Below are 20,317 nucleotides of genomic sequence, written 5' to 3' on the forward strand. Positions count from 1 at the left end.
GGTTCTTTGGTTTGACTTGACAGAATCAGTCCCCAGTGCCAGCTTCTGCCAGCTGATTCTGTGGCTAAGCCCAACCAACCCTCACCCACTCTAATTGTAGATTGCACCAGTAGGAAAACTCAGCCCAGCCTGGCTTTTCCCTGATCTAGTCCACATGAGGTCCACAGGTGTTGTAGCCCTGCCTAGTCTGGTCTGCCCCCATCCCAGCTCACGCTCTGCAGTGGGAGTAGCTGTCCAGCAAGAGAACCCCTCCATATTCCCCTGCTGTCTCGGCCCCCTCCCTTCCTGGTTCTCACGTGTGCTGTTGGGCACTGCGGTCACATCTGGCACAGGTAACCTCACCTTGGCATGGAATCCAATATTTTGAAAGTGTACCAAGTCAGACCCAATGCAAAAATTCTCCAGAGAGAGAGTCTGTAATTGTGTATTTTCTACCACATGTAGAACTACTTCACACCCAAGCACAGGGGTCACAACTTGTCAAATAGCAGCCACAAGTAGAAACACAGTAGAGTTTGTCAAGCAGCAGCATAATATGTCTCCCAGACGTAGGACAGTAATTTTCCAATATTGAGAATTTGAAATATGGTGCATTTCATGAAACATTTTTCTGTCTTTCTTTTTAAAAGATTTATTCACTATTTGAAAGGCATATTTACAGAGAGGAGGAGGAACAGACAGAAAGATTTTCTGTTACTTCACTCTCCACGTGAACACAACAACCAGAACTGAGCCAATCTTAAGCCAAGATCCAGGAGCTTCTTCTGGATCTTCTAAGCAGGTGCAGGGTCCCAAGGCTTTGGGCCATCCTTTCTGATGAGTTGGATGGGAAGTGAAGTAACCGAATTGGCGCCCACATGGGATCTCGGCATGTGCAGGCAGAGGATTAACTGACTGAGCCACTGCATCAGCTCCGAAGCATTTCTTATATTACACATCAGTTATGTATGTAATCCTTTTGTTCAACAAAACATTTAATAAAAGCAATTTGTCCAGTGAAGTTTATGCCATTTTCACAATTAATTACAGGTATAAATTTTAAAATATTTGTTTATTTATTTGAAAGATTTAGAGAGGAAGGAAGAGACAGACAGAAAAACAATGTGTATGGGCTGGTTCACTCACCAGATAACTGCGATGGTCAGGGCTGGGTCAGGTTCCAAGAGCCTGGAGCCAAGAGCCAGGAGCTTCTTCCAGGTCTCCCACACAGCTGGCAGTGACCCAAGCAACTGGGCCATTTGTTCTGCTTTTCCTAGGTTGTCAGCACAGAGCTGAATCAGGGAAGAAGCAGATAAGATAGGAACTTGCATCCACATGGGATGTGAGCATGGCAGGCAGTGGCTTTACTTGCTATACTGCAATGCTGGCCCCTAAAAATATTTTCAAATGGTTTCATTATCTACATATTTTTAAAATTTAAAAAATTATTGGATAGCCAAATTTACACAGAGAAGGATATACAGAAAGAAAGGTCTTCCATCTGATGGTTGGTTCACTCCTCAGATGGCCGCAATGGCCAGGGCTAAGCTCATCTGAAGCCAGAATGCAGGAGCCAGGAGCCTCTTAGAGGTCTCCCATGTGGGTCCAGGGGCCCAAGACTTTGGGCCATCTTCTGTTGCTTTCTTAGGCTATAAGCAGGGAGCTGGATGAGAAGCGGAGCAGACAGGACATGAACTGGTGTCCATATGGTATCCTGATACTTGCAAGGGGAAGATTAACAACTGAGCCATTGCACCTATTATTTTTCTTGGAAGAGTAGAACTGTAGAGGCTGGTGCATTTGCTCAGCTGGCTAATCCACCAGCTACAAGCTCTGTATCCAATATGGGTTCTGGTTCACATCCCAGCTGCTCCACTTCCCATTCAACTCTTTACTTGTGGCCTGGGAAAGCAGTAGGAGATGGCCCAAGGCCTTGGGACCCTGCACCCACTTGGGAGACCTGGAAGAGTTTCCAGGCTCCTGGCTTCAGATTGGCTTACCTCTGGCCGTTGCGGACACTTGGGGTGTGAATCAACAGACAGAAAATTTCTCTCTAACTCTACTCCTCTTTGTGTATCTGACATTCCAATTAAAAAAAAAAATGGACAAATCTTATTTTTAAAAACTAGAAATGTAAAAATATATTTCAAAATGACCATAATTCTTAGATTTATGGCTCAACTTGTTTGTTTTTCTTTAAAGATTTATTTTTATTATTTTTATTTAATAGTCAAATATACAGAGAGGAGGACAGATAGGAAGATCTTTCATCTGCTGATTAACTCCCCAAGCGGTTGCAACAGCGTAGCTTAACCGACCTGAAGCCAGGAACTTGACCCAAGTTTCCCACAATGATGCAGGGTCCCAAGGCTTTGGGCTGTCCTTGACTGCTTTCCCAGGCTGCAAACAGGGAGCTGGATGGGAAGTAGAGCTGCTAGGATTAGAACCAGTCCAAATGGGATCCCGGTATGTGTAAAGCAAGGACTTCAGCCGGTAGGCCACCGTGTCTGACCCTGTACTTTTTAAATTTTATGAATTGTGTATTTCAAAGTCATGAATTTTTCTCGAAAGTTTTTCTCTGAAAGTGTTGCAGTTTTATTTGCACGTACGTCAAATGGCGATTATGACAATGAGTTTGGCATTTAGATTCTCTGGCTGGCCAGTGTCTGGGGGTGACAGCCAGGTGGCCAACTCTAGGTGAGGGAATTGTGAATGGAAAGGAGCTGAAACATTGTGGGTGATTAACAGGCTGAAGGGGCCGTTAAGCATGACCCTCGAGTTTCTTTCTGTTGTACACAGTCGAGGTTAGCTTGCTTGGTAAAGTTTTGTCCTTCAAAAGACTCCTCATTAGTTCTTCCTTGAGAGAAAACTCAAATTTAACCACAGAGCTTGTTTTCAGTTTTCTAGAACATACTTGCATTCGCTCCCGTCTTGAGCACAGCCTTTACCACTAGCAGAAAAAGTGTTCAGGTGGTCCTTCCGTGCAGGGCACAGGCAGCGGGCAGCGCTTGCCCAGAAACGCCATTGGGAAGTTCAGGGACAGACTGCTCAGGCAGCCAAAGGCACGCGCAGCTCCCGCCATTTCATCCCGCGGGCCTCGCGGCTCACTTAACGGGAGACTACAACTCCCGTGAGCCCCCGCGACAGCACGTTCTACCTCTCGCTGTCCGGCCCGCTCCGTCTTCCCCCCCGCCCCGGGGGCCGGAGACTCTGGCGGTAGCCTGGAGGCCGGCGAGCCAGGTAGGATTTCCGGGGGAAACTGCTGTGGAGGCTGAGGAGTCGGCGGCGGAGCCGAGGACCCGGGTGAGCTCAGCGAGCCACGGAGAGCGAAGCGGGGCCGTGCGCGGGGTCGGGCCGCGTTCTAGACTCGGCGAGGGGCTGGGTGCAGTGGGGGCTCTGGTCCGAGCGAGGGGTAACGGCCCGGGCCAGGGCGGGGCGGGCCGCGGCCGCCGCCTCCCAGCGCTCGGCCCTCCCACCGCCGGCCCGCCCGCCGCGGGCCCCGCGCAGCTTCTGCTTCTCCGCAGCCCGGGACCTGCTGGCCCTTTTGTCTTGAGTTACTTGGGCTCCCTTTTGTGCCCGTGCGCGGAGTCGTTTGCTCGGGAAGCCCTCAGGGCCAGTTTTCTGAGGAGCGGACCGCTGCCCCCGGGACTCGGGTTACCGTCATGGAAACGGGTTCAGAGTCCAGTTTTCAAAACCCTCCTCTTATAGACCTCCGCATTCCGGCTGGGCAGTTTGTGTTAGAAACCGCGAGGTCATTGTCTGCGGGTGTCTTTCTGGGGAAAGGGAAGACGAGGCCGGGAAGGGACCGAATTTGCTGCGATCTGGGGAAACAGAGAACCGATGCAGGCGGCTTTGGTCCCCACGCCTCCCGGTGCTCTGGGGAGAGTCAGCGGTTTGTAGGACATCATTCCTTGCGTGCATCCTCATCCTTTCCTTCATTCGCAGCTTCTCACGCGCCTCGTTCTGTTAAAACACTTTTTAAAAGTTTGTTAACGCGAGAATCTGTTTTATGGAGAAGCCAGAATCCTCGTGACTTGTACTTCGTTTCACCGAGTGAAAGGAATAAGCCAGTTTGTTGGAGGAGAGCCCCTAGAATCTTATTGGACATTCTGGGGTTGCGTGGAGGATGTGATTGGGTTGGATGTTCTTCCCCCTCCCGCCCCACTCCTCCCGTGGAAATCTGCCTTGCTGGACTCAGCTTACCGTGAAACTTCCCACGGGCCGGTACAGCCCTCTCTTTGAAAACAGTATCTGGAGTCTTGCGAGATGCAGGTGGTCAAGCCCCCTTTGCCCGAGTCAGGGGTTGTTACTGAGGTTATGCGGGTGAAATTCCGATGCCCAGCAGGCAGAGACAGTCTTTGCACAGTATCGACTTTTCTTTCCTGTCACATCATGGAAATAGCTTAATCTCAGAGTTCCAGATTGTGTAAGTGATACTGTTTAGGGGATGGGAGGTCTTCGGTATAGTTGTTCATCAGGTTTTCTTTCTTTTTTTTAGAATTTTTTTTTTAAAGGGAGATTTACAGAGAGAAAGAAAAAGATTTTCCATCCGCTGGTTCACTCCCCAAGTGACCAAAACAGCCAGAGCTGAGCCAATCCAGAGCCAGGACCTTCTTCTAGGTCTCCCACGTGGGTGCAGGGTCCTAAGGCTTTGGGCCATCCGCTACCGCCTTCCCAGGCCACAGGCAGGGAGCTGGATGGGAAGTGGAGTAGTAACTAGTACACCAACCAGTACCCATAAGGAATCCCAGTGCCTGTACCGCGAGGATTTAGCCACCAGGCTACTGCGCTGGACCCATGGTTCTTCAGTTTTCAACGCAGCAGTGAGTCAGGGTCTTTGGTTGTCCTGGCTTTGTTTTGAAGAAACATCCACAGAGTTGCCCCGGAAGTTGTAAAAAGAAAGAAAAACAATGCGGCAAGCTGCAGTTGGTGTTAACTGGCCGCCACCCTTTTGCTCCAGTGTTGATAATGTTGTCAGTGTCACAGTTCACACACTGCCTCATTCCAACTACATTCTGCCTGTTGGTGGCTGTTTCATTTTATAGGTGAACACTCCTGGCCTGTGCAATGTCAGTGACTTGTCCAAGGTCGTTCAGATACCTGCTGGGAAACGGGAAACCCGGCTGCAAGTTCAGTGCTGCTTTGGTTACCTCACACTTAGTGCAGCTGCCAGTAGTGCAGCCTTGGAGGGCTTTAATCTTCTCAGAGCAGGGACTGGCATGGCGGCAGAGTGAGCTGAGGTGCCATATCTGAGCACTGGTTCTAGTCCTGACATCTCTGTTTCTGATCCAGCACCCTGCTGATGCCCCTGGGAGAGCCGTGGAGGAGGATGACCCCATGTAGGAGACCTGCCTGGAGTTCCAGGGCCCCCATTTCTGCCTTGCCTAACCTAGCCCTAATTGTTGTGGTCGTCTGTGCAGGGAACCAGCCAGTGGAAGAGTCTGTGTCACTGTCTCCCTCAAGTACAAAATATTTTTTTTTATTTTTAGGATTTATTTATTTTTATCGGAAAATTAGATATACCGAGAGGAGGAAAGACAAAGAGGTAGATCTTCCTTCCGATGATTCACTCCCCAACTGAGCCACATCGGCCGGTGCTGCACCGATCTGAAGCCTGGAACCAGGAACCTCTTCCAGGTCTCCCACGTGGGTTCAGGTTCCCAAGTCTTTGGACCATCCTCAACTGCTTTCCCAGGCCACAAGCAGGGAGCTAGATGGGAAGTGGAGCTGCCGGGATTAGAACCGGCGCCCATATGGGATCCTGGTGCGTTCAAGACAAGAACTTCAGCCACTAGGCCACACCGCCAGGCCCACAAAATCTTCTTTAAAAAAAAAAATATATCAGAGAAAAAAAATGAACTTAAAGATTTTTTAATTTGAAAGAGTGAAAGAGAGGAGAGAGGGAGAGGCAGATTTTGCCTCTGCTGGTTCACTCTCCAAATGGCCACAGTGGCCACAGCTGGGCTGGGCTGAAGCTGGAAGCCAAGAGCTTCTTCCACATCTCTTCACTTGGGTGCAGAGACCCAAGGACCTGGGCCATCTTCTGCTTTCCCAGGGCACAAGCAGGGAGCTGGATCAGAGCTGCAGGAACCAGGTCTTAAACTGACACCCAGATGCCATGCCAGGGCCGCAGGCAGATGTTTAGCTTGCTGTGCTAGGGTATCAATGCCCCCCTCCCGAAATGAACTATTTTCCAGAGTAAAGTGGTTTATAAGGAAGTGGTTTTGCTAGAACCATAAACAGTCTTTCCCTAAGTCTGATTGGACATTGTTCCCATCAGTTCGTCGTACAGTGTGATTTGATAACCTCGTGGCTGGGCGTATTGACAATTTTCTGAAGACTTGTGAGGAGTGAAAGGATGGTGATTACTCAGTTGCGCTTTAAAGTTTTATTATAAAGTGGTTGGAAGGCTTACTGAGAAATATGTTGGCAGGCATGGATGGAACAGCTTTGCCTGTTAAAATTCACACTGACCACAAACTCATACTTTTATAATAAAAGTGTTATACATTTTTTCGTTTTTTTTTTTTGAAGATTTATTTATTTTTATTGTAAAGTCAGATATGCAGAGAGGAGGAGAGACAGAGAGGAAGGTCTTCCATCTGTTGATTTGCTCTCCAAGTGAGCACAGTGGCCAATGCTGCGCCGATCCCAAACCAAGGCTTTGGGCCGTCCTCGACTGCTTTCCCAGGCCACAAGCAGGGAGCTGGATGGGAAACGGGGCTGTTAGGATTAGAACCGGTCTCCATATGGGATCCTGGTGTGTGCAAGGTGAGGACTTTAGCCACTGGGCTACCATGCCGAGTCCAAAATTTCTTCTTTAGTTTCTGCCTTTAATAAGAACTTTTAATCTGTGTCAAAGCTGCCATTATGTGTTGGATTTGTGTCAGTACATGCCATGAATGTGACATCAGATAGAAACCCACTTCAGCTCTTACTAGAATTCTTTTTAGGTAAAATACATTACATACCAGTGGGATTGAGTCAGTAGAATTCGTCTAGTCTTTCTAACTAGTAGAAGCCTGTTTTAAATCTCTTTTATTGTGCCTTCATCATGGGAACAACCTTTTTTTCCCCCCTTAATATTTTTTGTGGTTAGTCTTCTCTATTTCTAAATTCCAATCAGGAATGAAAGCCTGCTGTGTCCTAGGTGCTATTGAAGACTCTGAGATTAAAGCACTAAAAACAGAAGTATTTGCCCTGTTGAGTTTACAGACTGATTAGGGTTGAGGTGGGAAGAGGGAGGAGCCAGACAGTAAGTAAACAAATCACTGGATAATTTTTCTTATTACGCGCACAGTCTTGAGGTGCTCACCTGGTGTCTTTGCGTCTTAGGTTTAACACGGGGCTAATGATTCCTGCTCTGCCTAACGTGGGGAATCGTTGCTGGGAACGAGAGAATTAGTGTTTGTTTGCACTGTATGCTTTAAATTCCTGTAGTAAGTTACGTTTACTACCGTTCTTAGAAAGGCAAAGCAGCGCTGACAGAAGGTTGTGTACACATACTCATATAAGGATGGAGAAGTGAATGGATGGATTCAATGGTCTAATGTCTGTATCATGCATAGAGTCTGACACACTGTTGTCAAACTTCCCAGCTATTAGTCATGTCTTTACAGGGACCACTGTAACCATGGATGCCGGTTCTTTTCTTGGTATGCATCGAACAGCAGTATTGTTTGTTTCATATCGTGGAAGTTAGCTGGAAGGGCTAGGACCTCCTTATCGCATAACACACAGCTCCATGTATATCACTAAAACTTTATAATTGTTTTCTGAATGGGTGAATGATTTTTAAAATTGAGTGTGCAAGGCCCAGTGTAATGGCTAAATTGACCAATCCTTCCCTGTAAGCACCAGATTCCATTTGGGTCCTGCCTGGCTGCTCCATTTCCCATCCAGCTCCCTGCTTGTAGCCTGGGAAAGCAGTAGAGGATGGGCCAAAGCCCTGTGCCCTGCACCCACGTGGGAGACCCAGAAGAAGCTCCTGGCTCCTGGCTTTGGATTGGCTCAGCACCAATTGTTGTGGTCACTTAGAGAGTGAACCAGTGGGCGAAAGGTCGATTTCTCTGTCTCTACTCTCAAAATTAATTTGCTGGGTCCGGCACAGTGGCCTAGTGGCTAAAGTCCTCGCCTTGAACACACCAGAATCCCATATGGATGCCATTTCTAATCCTGGCAGCTCCACTTCCCATCCAGCTACCTGCTTGTGGCCTGGGAAAACAAAGCCTTGGGATCCTGCTACCGTGTAGGAGACTTGAAAGAGGCTCCTGGCTCCTGGCTTTGGATCGGCACAGCTCTATTACGGCAACTTGTAAATCATCAGTTGGAAGATGTGTCTCTCCTCCTCTCTGTATATCTGCCTTTCCAATGAAAATAAATACATCTTTTTTTTAAAAAAAAAAATCTGACTTGCCTTTCCAATAAGAATAAAATTGTTTAAATTGAGTATATACAGCTTGGGAGACTGTCAGAACCAAAATAGTTCTTTCCTTCAATGAATGTTTTGGTTTTGCTGTCATGTCCTAGGTCCGGGCTAAAGATGTGGCTGTCAGCGGTGTAAAGGCCTCCTAAAGCTCACACTGTGATACCACCTAGCAATGGTGTAGTGTCAGGTAGAGGTATGTGTAAAAGGGAAAGGGACTGACAGCTTCTGTTAAACAGTGAACAAAGGCAACACAGAGGATGCGATTTTAGAGTTTAGTCTGGAGGGATAAATAGAAGGTCAGGGAAAGTGTGTCCCTCATGGTGGTTGCAAGTAGAGGGAACAGCTTGAGTCAGTGAGGTATGTGTCTGGAAAATGGTACAGCTGGAATGTGTTGCATTTGGTCTACAATATATTTTTCAAATTTAAAAATTTTATTTTGCTCAATTGAAAGGCATAGAAAGGACGTGAGCTCCCTCAGTTATCCACAGCCAGGACTGCCAGATCAAAGCCAGGAGCCAGAACTCCATCTGGGGCTCCCATTGGGTGCCGGGGCGCTTCACCTGCTGCCTCCCAGGGTGCATTAGCAGGAGAGTAGGCGGGGGAGCCAGAACTGGACTCCAGCCCAGGCACTGCCACGGGGTGTTGGCATCGCAAGTGACATCTTAACTGCTGTGCCGAATGCTGCCTCTACTTGCTGGCCTAACAGTCACTTACAAAGAGGTGCTTCACTCCCCAGGTGAACTCGGAAATGGGTTGAGCAGTGGCTGAAGCCAGAAGCCAGGAGCTTCTTCCAGGTCTCCCACAGAGGTGGAGGGGCCCATGGCCTGGGGCTGCCCTCTGCTGCTGTAACGGGCTCTGTAGCAGGGAGGGCTGTAGCAGGGAGGGCATTGGATGGGAAGTGGAACAGCCAGGGCTGGAAGCAAGCTCTGGGATTGGATCTTTCAAAAGGAAAGGGAAAAGGAACCAGCAGAGAGGCAGCTCCTGAAGATCTGCATGAGAGGTGGGCGATGAAGAACGCTTAAGGAGGTAATTAAATCAAAAGCTCACAGATAGGTGGGCCTTGCATATTGGGCCTGAAGAAAGAAATGATAGGAGGAAGTATATTTGGAAGCAGTGGAGATGGCGGATAAAATAGGAACAGTTGTTATCAGTTGCTTGTTCAGTACTTATGTGTTAGTTAGCTACTTGTTTTTTGTTTTTGTTTTCACATTTATATTTATTTGAAAGGCAGATTTATTGAAAGAGAAAGAGAGACCAAGAGAGAGATTTTCCATCATTCACTGGTTCACTCTGCAAAGGGCTGCAACAGCTGAGCCTGAGCTGATCTGAAGCCAGGAGCCAGGAGCTTCTTCCAGGTCTCCCACGCGGGTGCAGGGTCCCAAGGCTTTGGGCCATCCTTGACTGCTTTCCCAGGCCACAAGCAGGGAGCTGGATGGGAAGTGGAGCAGCTGGGATATGAACTGGTGCCCTTGTGGTTTATCCTGATATGCCACCATGCTGGCCCCAAAGACTACTCTTAATATGGACCTTACACGACCCAGTATGTTACAATGGAAGCCTCTTACAGCGTTTGTCTCTGAGCAAGTAAGTCTCCAATCTTGTGCCTCTGTTTTCTCATCTCTCGAAAGGACTGGACTGTTTATTTCTAAAATTCTAGCATTTTTTTTAAACATTTACAAGCATTCTTGTGGGGATTTTAGGAGAGGAAGTATGTTCATTGACTTTGATTTTTGGGGAAGAGATGATTGAAACTTCATAGCTTTCAGATTCAAGCTTGGTTTTCAGTTTAACTTCTGTTGCACTGAAAGCACTACCTGTTTGTTTTCAGTCTGAAAGTTTGACCCTCTCTTCGAAGTAATTGCGCTGGAGTCTGCATTCTTTCTTTTTCTTTTTTTTTTTTTTTTAAATAATAAACATGGTTTTATTTCTCCCACTACTTGCAAATGGTGACCCTCCCATGACTTAGTGCACCTTTATTTCCAGGTAAATTCTTCATTAGGCCTCAACTCCCTTTTAAATAGTATGCTCTTGTTCCGGAAAGCTGTTAGGTTTTCATCGTTCCTTCTGTCCAAGTAGCATCCAAAGACAAAGCCCATAGGGACAAGTATATGAACCCAGTGGTCATGCACCAAGTGAAGTCAGTTTGCCAGGACTGCAGCCCTGGTGCCAACAGCGACCCCGCGACCAAGGGCAGCTAGTGACCTGAGTCTGCATTCTTGGGTTCTAATCCCAGTTGTATCATTTCTGGCCAACTAAGTTCTTTACACTTCAGTTTCCTCATTAATGCCATAGGAATGGTGACACTTCAGAGGTGTCAGATAAAGTAGGTGACAGATAAATGGTCTCATGTTTATTCAATATGAGAAAAGGAACACCTGAGAAAGGAAAAGGAAAAGTTGCAGGCATGGGATCAGTACAGTAGGAGGAAGTGCTGATTTCAAGGGGTGCTCAGTGCTGTGGGAACCTCTCCCAGGTCCGAGCTCGGCAGCACAGCCACTTGAGAAATGTTTATAGTGTGATATTCTTGGTGGCTTTTTTTTTTTCAGGTACTCACTGGAAATAGTTTTTTTTAAAAAAAAAAACAGATTGTGTTTTGTTTATTTGAAAGACATAGAGACACAGAGAGTGGGACGGAGGTCTTCTGTGTGCTGGTTTCCTTCCCAAAAGTCCACAACAGCCAGAGATAGGTCAGGCCAAAGCCAGGGGCTCCTTCTCGGCCTCCCACATGGTTGCGTGGGCACAAGCACTAGGACAATGCTTAGCGGCTTTCCCAAGCACATTTGTCGGGAAGGGAGTTGGATCAGAAGTGGAGCAGCTGGGTTTTAATCCAGCAGTACCCTAGACTGGCTTAACTTGCTATGCCATAGTATTGGCCCCTAAAATTTAGTAAAATCTGACTTTTTTTTAAGCTCCAGTGTTAATGATTGCATTTTCTAAAACTGTAAACTTGGTAACCAAATATCCAGGAATTTTTTTTTTTAATTATGTATTTGAAATCATGGGTCCTACATTGGAGACCGTGGAATGACATTGGAAGGCCGTCCCCAATCCCCAGGCACTGTTGCAGAGGGGCTGCCGGGAGCAGCCCTCTCCCCTTCCGCCCCACATTCCCCAGGTACAGGAAGAAAAAGATAGGAGACAGTTGTCCCATCTACTTTTCCCAATTCCTCGATCCTCCTGATCCCAATAGGTATACATATGAGTATACATCCTTCTCAACTATGTAAACATCATCAACATTAAAATGAATTTATTAGCTTGAAAATTTGTTTTTATTTATTTGAAAAGCAGAGTTACAGGAGTGGAAGTAGAGGGGAGACAGTGACCTTTCAACCTGTAGATTCACTCCCTAGGAGCTTCTTCTGGGTCTCCCACGTGGGTGCTGGGGCCCAAACACCAGAAATATCCTTTGTTGCTACCCCAGGCACTTCAGCAGGGAGCTGGATCAGTTTGGGGCAGCCAAGAATTGAACCAGCACCATATGGGATGCTGGCATTGAGGATGGTGGCTTTACCTACTATGCCATGATACCCCCCTTTGCTTTGTGAAAGAGAAAGACGGGAGAGTGTGTCTGCTGGTTCAGCCCCTGCAAATACTAGGACTGCCATAGCCAGGAGCTGGGCAGCCTAACAGGCCCCCCATACCCACCCAGCGTCTGCTGCTCTGGTTAGAAGTAGCATGTAGGAGCCAGAGCTGGGGTTGAAGCCAGTTTTTGTGCTGTGAGGAAGTGGGCATCCAACCACAGGACTGAATTCCTGCTCTCCACCCACCCACACTCATAGTTGTTTTCAGGAGCATTTTGATAGCTGTTGACTATATTTCATTTAAAGGCAGATAACACGGTATGTTTTTTGTTTTTGTGTTAAGTGCCTTGTTGGCTTGTTTCTGTCACAGATAGTTCTGATGGAATTCAATGTGCTTCATCTCTCTCTCTTTTTTTTAATTTATTTATTTTTATTGGAAAGTCAGATATACAGAGAGGAGGAAATACAGACAGAAAGATCTTCCATCTGATGATTCACTCCCCAAGTAGCCGCACTGGCTGGAGCTGAGCCAATTCAAAGCCAGGAACCAGGAGCCTCTTCCAAGTCTCCCACGCGGGTGCAGGGTTCCAAGGCTTTGGGTCATCCTTGACTGCTTTCCCAGGCCACAAGCAGGGAGCTGGATGGGAAGCAGGGCCACCAAGATTAGAACCGGTGACCATATGGGATCCCGGTGCATGCAAGGCGAGGACTTTAACCACTACGCTATCGCGCTGGGCCTGCTTCATCTCTTAAGGAATAGTGACAGAAGCACACAACCAAGAGAGCGAGCCCTTCTTATCATGAGCTTTTATGGGGGCTTGTGAGGGGAGTGGTTACACAACAGTGCAATACTGCCCTGTCTCAGGTGATAGGTGAGCATCACAGGTGGGCAGGAGGGAACACCTGTGGGGTGGGGAAGAGTGGCTTTGAAGCTCATGACCCTAAATTTCTCTGTGAAGCCTATTGTAGGGTAAGAAAAGAAATGGACCATCAACACTGTTGTGAGATGATATCACATAGTGGAGTACGTTTTATAGTATGTTTTAAAAATACTTTTGGAGGTGGATGTTGGTCTGATAGGATACCTTGAAGACAGGACCCAGTACCCTGTGTGAGGATACCTGGCTCTGGTTCCAGCTTTGACTGCTGACTATAGCTTCCTAATAATGGGAACCTTGGGAATTAACAGTGATGACTCAAGGGCTTGGGTTCCTGCCACCCACACGCAATGTGTGGTCCTCCTGATTTCAGAATGAACTGGTTTCACTGTTGCAGGCATTTAGGGAGTGAACCAGCAGATTGGAAGCTGTGTGTGTATCCATTTCTCTCTCTCTCTGTTTGCCCTGCAAATAAAAGGTGAAGTGGATCTCTGCAAACACTTTCCCTCTTGCAGTGAGTAATAAGTGGAAAGGGGAAATATATTCAAGAAAGAATGTAAAAATAATAGGTCTTTCCTCCTTTTCATTTCCTTCATGGTTAAAAAATCTTATTTAAAGTGCTGTCATTCGGGGCGGGCACAATTGTTTGCTGGGTAATCATCCACTTCCCATCCAGCCTGTGGCCTGGGAAAGCAGTGCAGGATGGCCCCAGTCCTTGGGACCCTGCACCAAGTGAGAGACCTGGTGGAAGGCTTAGATCCAGCCTTTGTGGCCACTGGGGAGTGAACCAGCAGAGGGAGGATCTTTTTTTTTAATGATTTTTTTAAAGATTTATTTATTTATATTACAAAGTCACATATACAGAGAGGAGGAGAGACAGAGAGGAAGATCTTCCATCCAATGATTCACTCCCCAAATGAGCCGCAACAGCCGGTGCTGTGCCGATCCGAAGCCAGAAGTCAGGAACCTCTTCCGGGTCTCCCACGCGGGTGCAGGGTCCCAATGCATTGGGCCGTCCTCAACTGCTTTCCCAGGCCACAAGCAGGGAGCTGGATGGGAAGTGGAGCTGCTGGGATTAGAACCGGCGCCCATATGGGATCCCGGCGCATTCAAGGCGAGGACTTTAGCTGCTAGGCCACGCCGCCGGGCCCGGGAGGATCTTTTTTTCTGGCTTCCTTCCTCTCCGTAAGATTTGCCTTTTCAATGAAAATAGATAAATCTTTAAAAAGAAAAAAAATGCTGCCAGTAGATATCAAAAGAGTAATCATAGAGAACAAATCATAGGAATGAGAGTACTTTCCGTTTTCTTGGATTTAGTTACATCTAATTTCATCTCTTGTCCCTTTCTCTGAATTTGAATTTGGGGGATAGTGTTATGATTCAGGATATTGGTGCATCATTGCTGTGTGTGTTAATAGATGGGACACAATGCCAAAACTCACAGGGAACCACAAAAGATTGCCAGAACAATCCTGAACAAAAAATAATGCTAGGGGGAAGCTTAAGTTGCCACTTAAGATGTTAATATCTTGGGTCCAGTACAGTAGCCTAGTGGCTAAAATATTCGCCTTGCACGCATCGGGATCCCATTTGGGCGCCAGTTCTAATCCCAGCAGCTCCACTTCCCTTCCAGCTTCCTGCTTGTGGCCTGGGAAAGCAGTCGAGGACAGCCCAAAGCCTTGGGATCCTGCATCCATATGGGAGACCTGGAAGAAGCTCCTGGCTCCTGGCTTCAGATTGGCTCAGCGCTAACCATTATGACCACTTGGGGAGTGAACCAGTAGATGGGAGATCTTTCTGTCTGTATCTCCTTCTCTCTGTAAATATGACTTTCGAATTAAAATAAATAAATCTTAAAAATAAATAAAAAGGCGGGGTCCAGGTAAGACTGTGAGAGGTGCTGGTGTCTGCATTTCCAAGCCTCATGGCTATGGCTGGGAGGAGCCATGCCAAGCCAGGTTTCAGGCTGGGGATCCTAGCTCCCCATCCACTGCTGCCAAGAGGTGGGTGAATCCTGGGATTATGGGCAACCAGAGCAATGATGGAGCTGGGCTTTACCTGCTGCCCGCCTGGTGATGAGCTCTGGGGTCTTGGGGATCTGGAATTACTGCCTAGGGACATCCATGGATGAAGACACAGTATGTGTAGGTTAGGAATGACTCCTGAGGGACACAACGAGAGGGCTACTGTACTTGCAGGTAAGTGAGGGGACTGAGACCTGCTGGTTTGGAGGGGAGAGATTGGAATATCTGTGTGGATCAGACTCATGCACCAGCCCTCATGGGAATCTGGAGTTGGGCTTGCTGGCAGGGAACATTGCTGACCACTGCACACCAGTCCATGCAAAAGCTATTGCTGGGGATCTGTCTAGCAGGGCTAGATCCCAGTACCTGACTGAATGTCGGAACAGGGGACGGATCACATTAGGCAGGGTCCTGACACTAACCAGCACATATGAGAACCAGGTCCGGGGTGGATTCTGTGGGGAATTTGTGGGCCAAACCCTGTGGAAATGCAAGTCCTGCTGGTTAGCTTGAGAGTTGGGGTAGTGATCGGCTGAGCTAGGTGTGACCATGGAACCTGCCAATACTCATGAGTACAGGGACTGAAAATAGTCTGGGCAGGTCCAGGCTGCAGCACCTTCATGTGCATCATAAAACAGGGTGTGGGGTGGGCCAGGCCGCAACATTCACCAGCTCATACTAGGCAAAGATGGAGGAAGAGGTTATGCTAGGCAAGGGCCTAGTACCCACTGGCATGCATGAGATCTGGGTCGGGGAGTGGGCCGAGTGGGCGAACTTGGGAAACTCCCCTAGTGGGTCATAACTACCGTTGGTAAGTACGTGGTCCAGGCCTGGGAGTTGGGGAAGCTGGGCAAGGTAGCTCCAACTGTTGGCTAACGTGTGGTTTGGTTTTCAAAGGGGGGCAGACCAGCAGGGCCAAGCAAACCTTAGCACACTGGCAAGTGCAGAAACCAGGCTGGAACACAGGTCATGCCGGGATAGGCTGTCACACCTACCAGTTTGCATGAGTCAGGGATGGGAGCAGATTGAACAGGGGCAGGTTCCTGCACCCTCCAGTGAGAGTTGGAACTGGGGGAAGGCCTTATCAGGCCAGGCTACAACATCCCAAGGAAAGGCCAAGACAAGTGAGGGATTATGCCAAGCTGGGTCAGAGCAATCACTGGCACACTCGAGGTGTGGCTGGGAATGCCTGCCTGAGTTGTAGTTCTCACTGGTGAGTGCAAAGGCCAGAGTGGGGGCTGCTGTCTAGTCTGAGCATGGCTGCAGTGTCCCTTGGCACAAGTGTGGGCGAGGTCTGGGGTACACCAGGTTGGGCTAGACTCCAGCACCCACTGGTGCTTGTGAGAACCAGGGTAGGTGTAGGATGGGCTAGGATAGGTCTCTGCCCCTGCTGAGCCATATCTGAGTTGTGTCTGGGTGTGGACCAGGCTAGGCTGGCCTGTAACACCCAACACTTTCCAGAATGGGTGAAGGCTAATCAGGAAAGGCCACTGTTCCTGCTAGGACAGGAGATGGACAGAGTAGGACTGGCCCATGGACCGACCGGTGGGTGCGAGATCTGGCATTGGGAGATGTTCTGATGGAGGAGCGTGGCAACTCTTCTGTCAGGACATAACCCCAGCAGGTGAGTGCAAAAACCACGATAGGAAGCAGCCCAGACCAGACCAGAGAATGGAACCCACCAGTGTACATTTGGTGCAGGTCAGGGGCGAACCAGGCAGGGCCAGTTCATATCACCTGCTGATGAATCTGAGCACCAGAATGGAGTGTGGGTCAGGCCATGTTGGGTCGCAACACAAGTTAGTTCACGTGAGTGCCAGGACTAGGGGCTGGCTGGGCTGGGCTGGGCTGTAGCCCCCACTGTGTGAGTTGGAATTTGGGATGGGCCTGGCCCAGCCAGGCTACAGTACCCACTGGCAAATACTGAGGTGATGTGGGACATGTCAGACTGGGCTGCAGCATCCAACCAGCACATATGAGACCCAGGGGGTGTAAGGGATGTAGCCAGTAGGGGGGGCTGTGGTGGACTCCCTTGCTGGACCACCACTCCCCCTGGAGAGCATGAATTGGGATGAGGGAACAGACTATGCCAGGCTGGACAAGGCTACAACACCTGTTAGCCTCATGTGGGCTGGATCAGGGGAAAGCCAGGTTGAGTTGACTGTTCCTACTGGTGCAAGCGTACGTCAGAGTGGGTGTGGGTTGGTTGGGCTTTACTGCAGCATCAGCTGGCAGATGCTGGCATCGGGGTGGGGGAGAACGAATTCTGTCAAACTGCAGAACCACCTGGAGAATGCAAGATCCGGGAGTGGGAGTGAGCCCAGTAAGGAAATAGTGGGCACCTCTCTCTGGGTTACCACTCCCACTAAAAAGGATGAGAACCAGGACTAGGGCAGGTATGACTAGACAAGTGAGTGGCAACTGCCAGCACATATGTGGGCTGGATAGTGGGGCTGGTTGGGTTGAACTAGGCTTCAGTGCCCATTGACATGTAAGAGAGCTGAATGAGATGTGGAATACACAGGACCAGTCTGCTGTATATACTGGCAAGCATGGAAACTAGGTCAGGGGGGCAGGCCTGATGGGGGTTATTGTGGTCAGCTCTGACTAGGCTGCAACTCCCACTAGTGTCCGCAAAGTCCAAGTGTGTACTGGTGGGAAGGATTGGGCTGGACTGCAACACCCATTCATTTGTGTAAAAGAGCTAGAAACAGAACTGACCCAGCAATTGCAACCACTAGCATATGCATAAGCTGATTGGGGCAACGGACTGTGCTGGACCCTATATTGGTCTGCCCGCACAAGAATAAGGTCTGGGATCACCTCAGATGAAGTTTCTATGGGGATCCCACCAACTGAATTGCTGGACTCAGAACCCCAACCATGGAGAGAATTGCAGGTTCCATGGTCTGACTGTAGAGTGCATGTGTCAAAGATAAGCTTCCCCAGAGGCTTAGATGGAGCATTGAACAGCATATCCAGGTGCACATGGAGGATATGGCAGTACATTGGAGTCTGCATGGGACACCTGGTACCATAATAGGGGATGGAGGACAGAACAAATGGATCAACTTCCCCAGCCATGTGTTGGCAGTGAATATCTGGGCAAATGGAGACTCTAAGGTGGACTATGTCAACCAGTGGAGTCTGGAGAGATTTCATCATGCTTTGAGTGGTGAAATCGGCAGTAATTCAGAACTGTTCAACTATTGAAAACCTCTTGAGTAGGATGCCCCACATCGGGGACCCTGGGGTGGTGTCGGGTGGCTGTCCTCCATCCCAGGGTACAGAGGCATTTAGGAGGTTGGGTGTGGCTTGTCTCCTTGTCTCTTCCCTTCCCCCAGATCTAATCACCCTAATCCACTATGTAAAAATCATCAAAACTAAAAATAATGAAATTAAAAATATACTTTGAAAAAAATGTTGATATCCCATATCCTTGTGCTGATTTGAGTCCTTGTGGCTCTGCTTCAGATCAGCTTTTTGCTGATGTCCCTGGATAAGCAGTGAAAGATGGCCCAAGTGCTTGGGTCCCTGCACCAACATGGGAGACCAGGATGGAGTTCCTGGCTCCTGGCTTTGACTTGACACAGCTTTGGCCATGGCCGTCATTTGGGAAGGGAACCAGCAGATGGAAGATCTCTTTCTCTTTGCTTTACTCCCTCTTCAGCCTCTGCTTCTGTTACCTCTCTCCCTCTTTACCCTGTCCTTCCCCCTTCTTCATTTCTTCTCTCTCTAACTACCTTTCACATAAATAGCACACAGTGTTCTTGCTTATCAGTAAGCCACACCTCTATTTTAAAAGAGCTGGTTCATGCATTTTAATGCTAGGAAAGAGCCAGGTTTAATAAGGACAAGGAAGTCACAGTTTCTTCAAAGAGGAAGTATTATTTTAATTTTTTTAATAAAAAGCATTCTGTATTTATTTGACAGGCAGAATAATGATGAAAAATCTTTCATTCTCTGGTTCACTCTCCAAATGCCCACAACAGCAAGGGCGATACCAGGCTAGAGCCAGGAGTCTGGGACCCGGAACCCCGCCGGGCTTCCCACATAGGTGGCAGGGCCTCAATACCTAAGCTTACTTCTTCTTTTTTCTTCATCCTCCTCCCCATCCTTCTTCTGCTTCTTTCCACTCATTAATTTTTTTAAAGATTTATTTATTTTGTTACAGTCAGATATACAGAGAGGAGGAGAGACAGGGAGGAAGATCTTCCATCCGATGATTCACTCCCCAAGTGAGCCGCAACGGCCGGTGCGCACCGATCCGAAGCCAGGAACCAGGAACCTCTTCCGGGTCTCCCACGCAGGTGCAGGGTCCCAATGCCTTGGGCCGTCCTCGACTGCTTTCCCAGGCCACAAGCAGGGAGCTGGATGGGAAGTGGAGCTGCCGGGATTAGAACTGGCACCCATATGGGATCCCGGCGTGTTCAAGGTGAGGACTTTAGCCGCTAGGCCATGCCGCCGGGCCCCCACTCATTAATTTTTAATTAAAAAAAATTTATGGAGAGAGGGGGAGACAGAGTGGGAAATCCTCTATCTGCTGGTTCGCTCTCCAAATGGCCGCAATAGCCGGAGCTGAGCTGATCCAAAGCCAGGAGCTTCATCCAGGGTCCCAAGGATTTGAGCCATCCTCTGCTGCTTTCCCATCCCATTAGCAGGGAGCTAAATTGGAACTGGCACCCGTATGGCATGCTGACACTGCAAGTGGAGGGCTAACCTGTGAGCCACCTTGCTGGCCTCTTGAGCCAGCTTCTGCTGCTTCCCAGGATGCATTAGCAGGAAGTTAAATTGGAAGCAGAGAAGCTGGGACTCAAACTGGCGCTCTGATATGGGCTATGAAAGCCCCAAGCATCTATTTAAGCAGCTGTGCCACAATGCATAGCTCTGGCCAGTTTAATTTGCAATGCTTTCATGTAATAAGAAAATAACTCATAATATTTTCTTCATTTTTGTTGTTGTTGTCTTAGTTTTCTTTTTTTAAGTTTATTAGAGTGATAGAGACAGAAGTCTTCCATCACTGGTTCATTTCACAAATGCCCACTACAGCCAAATCTCACACAGCTACAGGAACCCAGGCATTGGAGCCGTCACCTGCTGCCTCCTGGGCTGCTGCATTCGCAGGAAGCTCTTCCGGAAGCGGCATAACCAGAACTTGAATCAGAGTAAAGCTGGAGTAGAGCATGGGATGGGCTGTCCCTGGTACAGCCTCACTGGCTCACCACGCACCTGGCCATATTACCATTTTCTTACTCCTCAAATACAGAAGGGGCCTTTGGGGGAATTTGTTAGAATCTGGAGAGAGTTTTAGAGTATAGAACTATGTTGGAAAGAGGATGAAACACAGAATTAGTAGGAAGGGGGGTGGTATCTGGAATTGACTGCCTTTTTGTCCCTTCTTGCTGGTTTTTATAGTGGTGATATAACTTGCTGGTTTTTATAGTGGTGATATAAGTTGCTGGTTTTTTGCAGAATGGAATGTAG

General features: G+C 48.4%; 1 protein-coding gene and 1 pseudogene across 5 annotated transcripts in view; one reads left to right on the forward strand and one right to left on the reverse strand.

Annotated features, from left to right (window-relative positions):
• The first annotated feature begins 3,054 nt into the window (after window positions 1–3,054).
• PHACTR4 (phosphatase and actin regulator 4) overlaps window positions 3,055–20,317 on the forward strand; it is a 115,246-nt gene continuing 97,983 nt past the window's right edge. For 3 of the 5 annotated variants that reach the window (XM_058677748.1, XM_058677724.1, XM_058677733.1), the window contains exon 1: window positions 3,055–3,282. The gene's annotated coding sequence lies outside the window, so the exon portion shown is untranslated. The remainder of the gene's footprint in view (window positions 3,283–20,317) is intronic. The other 2 variants (XM_058677729.1, XM_058677740.1) reach the window with 1 other exon arrangement.
• LOC118758585 (NADH dehydrogenase [ubiquinone] 1 beta subcomplex subunit 1-like) lies at window positions 10,381–20,070 on the reverse strand (annotated as a pseudogene).

The sequence above is a fragment of the Ochotona princeps genome, chromosome 2 (assembly GCF_030435755.1).
Source record: "Ochotona princeps isolate mOchPri1 chromosome 2, mOchPri1.hap1, whole genome shotgun sequence".
Taxonomy (NCBI): domain Eukaryota; kingdom Metazoa; phylum Chordata; class Mammalia; order Lagomorpha; family Ochotonidae; genus Ochotona; species Ochotona princeps.